A 4,220-nucleotide genomic window follows, 5' to 3' on the forward strand; every position below is an offset into this window, starting at 1 on the left:
ACACCTTTAATCTGGGCTATACCTTCTGCTGGAGACCATATAAGGACATTGGAAGAAGGGAGTCTGGCTCTCACTCTTTCGCCTGCTTGCTGTGTGGGATTAAGCAACTGCTAGATCCTTGGACTTCCATCCACAGCTACTACTGAACCATTGTTGGGAATTGGACTGCAGACTGTAAGTCATCAATAAATTTCTTTATTATATAGGGACTATCTGTAAGTTCTGTGACTCTTGAATGCCAAAATACCATACTGAGTCATTACTTCAGATTCCAGAATTTGGCAAGAGTGGGGACACATTTCCAGATTATGTAAATGAGGTGTGAATTGAATATGAAGTAGAAGACAACCACAAAAGCTAATATAGGTAATGACTTTGAAAAATGCAGTCACTAATAGTGTAGGAAATGCTCATGGGTTTAATAGGGGAAATCAGCAGTGTTGCCTAAAGTCAAACTTATGGTCATCAATGGTTTTAGAACATGGAAAATGAATAAGCCACAGCAAGATTTGAGTATGTGGTAAATGATTATATGATGTTATAATTACTGTTAAAACTGAGGTGTGACACACAATTGGAAATGGTAACAGTGTCTCTAAAAGGATAATACTTCCTTATAAGTGGTTGCAGAAGCAATTGCACATCAAAGAGTCCAGACCAGTGTAGGTTGTGGCAAAGGAAAACAGGAAAATGACTAAAATATCCTTCACGCTTCAAGAAAGATGAGAGAAATCTTATGTGTGATGTTTACTACTGATTGTCATCTTGAGAGTACCTATAATCTTAAAGGAGACTAGCTTCTAGGGTGTATCTCTGAGAGAGTTTCTAGGTTAGATTAACATGCTTGAGAAGAACCGCTGTAAAATTAGGCATCATCACCCCATGGGGCAAGGACTCAGGATGAGAAAAAAGGGAAAAAGCAATCTAAATTGCAGTGTTCCACTCTCCCTGTTTCTGGGCTGCAGACACAATGTTGCCTCACACTCCCGCTGCCTTGGTTTCCCCACCGTGATGGACTCCACCCTCACACTGCGAGCCAAAAATAAAACTTTCCTTCTCTGTGTTAATTTTGTCAGGTATTTTTGTCCTAGAGATGAGATGTGAAAATAATATAAAATATTTTACAGAGATGTTGGTCCATTGCTGTGATGTAAGCATGCTGTTCATAGGCCTTTGGAATTGGTTTGTGACATGTGGGAGAGTTTGGAAGTTTGGATTAAAACTCTCGTGAAGAGTGCACGAATAGCTCACTGGACAATCATGGTGGAGATTTAGAAGAAGAGAGAAAGTGAGACAATGAGGCTGGGCTCATGGAGTTTCAGAAGGAAATAGGACTCTCTAAGGTTCTGGGATGGGCATCATTCCCATGCAGTTTTAGACAATAATCTGTCTACATTCTGCCATCTTGGGAACTTGAGCTAAGTTAAAAGCAATCAGCTAACCTGTAAAGAAAGTTTCAAGAAGGATAGCACTCAGCTGGGTCAGGTTACTGCTTGCTATTCCCTTCCGGGTCCTCTGGAAGAGCCAAGAGCAGTGTAGGCAGATGAAACAGGTGGAGCTGGGTGAGGGAAATTATGATGTAAAGTTTCAGAAAAGGAGAGTGCAATCAAAACCTCTGTGATTGTGTTTGGTATTGTGAACAATATCAAAGAGGAACATTTTATTCTGCACTCATGTAATATGACAGGAACCCTGGAAACTAGCCACCACACTTGGAGCCATATTTTTTGTGAAAATGCCAGTTCACTTTAGAGTGTAAACTAAGAATGCACCTGAAGAGGTTCTCTGCTCAAAATGAAATACCTAGGAAAGTGTTTCCTCAGGTTCAGGACACAAAGGGGAATGCCTCTGTAGTCAGTCATGCTGAGCTGGCAGCGGGACATTGTAATGGTTTTGTAGGCATGTAAGATACTATGGTTCCAGAGAGCTGCTGAGGCCCACCAAGGAGAGGCCTGCATGAAGCTCTGAAGGCTGAAGCCTTAGCCACAGTTGTGACCTGAAGGTGTTGGGGATTCAAGGACTGGCATATTCTCCTCAACGGAATGACAGAGAAAAGCTATAGGTATAGAATTATAGAGTAAAGTCAGCCCTGGAGACAGACTTAGAGACAGGTACTACTGTATCCAGCTTTCATAGGTGCTGGGGATCCCATTTCATGTGATTACATTTATAGAGCAGGCTCTTTATCTACTGAGCCATCTCTCCAAACCCTAATGACATACCACCATAAAGAGAACATGCCAACAAAGCTTGTAGTACTTGTAAGACAAAATGAAAACTGTATCAGAGGCATCATCAGATAATACATGTCTTGAGGGGTTTACCATGTGTAACAGAGATAGTACAGATGAACAGAAAGGGTACATGTGATAGTGCAGTCATGGACAGAGTGAGGGTACCACTGACAATTAGCAGAAGTTCTCCATTATATCAGAGAAGAGTGGAGACAGAATAACAACTCCTGAGAAGATTCAGTATTGTAAATTACTTATCAGATCTCTGTGAGTTATTTTTTTTAAATCATACTTGTGCTTTCTTCTAAAGAGTTGAGGATGTTAGAAACTGGATGCCATTAAGGATGTGAGAACATCAGCAGTTCAGAGTCCAAATCCTATGAAGGATTTTACATCACTCAGAAATTTTAAACAAATGAATTGAATTGCTGTTTGTTATTGCAGAGGATCTTTTTGTTTCTTTGTTTGTTTGTTTGTTTGTTTTTTTTGAGTCAGGTTATTTCTGTGTAGCCCTGGCTGTCCTGGAACTCAATCTGTAGACCAGACAGGTCTGGAACTCAGAAATCCACCGGCCTCTGCCTCCCAAGCGCTGGGAATAAAGGTGTGTGCCCTGCTTGCTTCTTCAGCACATATACTAAAATTGGAACCATACAGAGAAGATGAGCATGGCACCTGCTCAAGGATGACATGCAAATTCATGAAGCATTCCATATTTTTAATCAATGGACTCAATTCCCCAATAAAAAGACGTAGACTAACAGACTGGCTACATAAACAGGACTCAATTTTTTTGCTGCTTACAGGAAACCAACCTCAGGAAAAAAAACAGACACTACCTCAGAGTGAAAGGCTGGAAAACAATTTTCCAAGCAAATGGTGCGAAGAAACAAGCTGGAGTAGCCAATCTAATATTGAATAAACTCGACTTCCCACCCAAAGTTATCAGAAAAGACAAAGAGGGGTAGTTCATAGACATCAAAGGTAAAATCTACCAGGATGAACTCTCAATTCTGAATATCTATGCTCCAAATGCAAGGGCAGCCACATTCATTAAAGAAACTATAGTAAAGCTCAAATCACATATTGCACCTCACACAATAATGGTGGGAGATTTCAACACCCCACTCTCATCAATGGACAGATCGTGGAAACAGAAACTAAACAAAGACACATTGAAACTAAGAGAAGTTATGAAACAAAGGATTTAATAGATATCTACAGAACATTTAATCCTAAAACAAAAAGATATACCTTATTCTTAGCACCTCATGGGACCTTCTCCAAAATTGACCATATGGTCACAAAACAGGTATCAAAAGACACAAAAATATTGAAATTATCCCATGCATCCTATCAGACCACCACAGACTAAGGCTGATCTTCAATAACAGCATAAATAGTAGAAAGCCAACATTCACGTGGAAGCTGAACAACATTCAATGATACCTTGGTCAGTGAAGAAATAATGAAAGAAATACGTTTTAGAGTTTAATGAAAATGAAGCCACAACATACCCAAACTTATGGGACACAATGAAAGCATTCCTAAGAGGAAAACTCATAGTTCTGAGTGCCTCCAAAAAGAAACTAGAGAGAGCATACATTAGCAGCTTGACAGCACACCTAAAAGCTAGAGAACAAAAGGAAGCAAATTCACCCAAGAGGAGTAGAGGGCAGGAAATAATCAACTCAGGGCTGAAATCAACCAAGTGGAAACAAAAAGAACTATTCAAAGAATCAACCAAACTAGGAGCTGGTTCATTGAGAAAATCAACAAGATAGATAAACCCTTAGCCAGACTCACTAGAGGGCACAGGGACAGTATCCTAACTAACAAAATCAGAAATGAAAAGGGAGACATAACAACAGAACCTGAGGAAATCCAAAACACCATCAGATCCGACTACAAAAGGCTATAGTCAACAAAACTGGAAAACCTGGATGAAATGGACAATTTTCTAGACAGATACCAGTTACTAAAGTTAAA

At 39.9% G+C, this 4,220-nt stretch overlaps 1 non-coding gene across 1 annotated transcript; it reads left to right on the forward strand.

Moving 5' to 3' along the window:
- Nucleotides 1–2,848: 2,848 nt before the first annotated feature.
- On the forward strand, nt 2,849–2,951 carry LOC115063988. The gene has a single exon (XR_003843828.1). It is a non-coding gene; the product is annotated as a U6 spliceosomal RNA (small nuclear RNA).
- The last annotated feature ends 1,269 nt before the right edge of the window (nt 2,952–4,220 follow it).

This window comes from Mus pahari, chromosome 4 (genome assembly GCF_900095145.1).
Source record: "Mus pahari chromosome 4, PAHARI_EIJ_v1.1, whole genome shotgun sequence".
Lineage (NCBI taxonomy): Eukaryota > Metazoa > Chordata > Mammalia > Rodentia > Muridae > Mus > Mus pahari.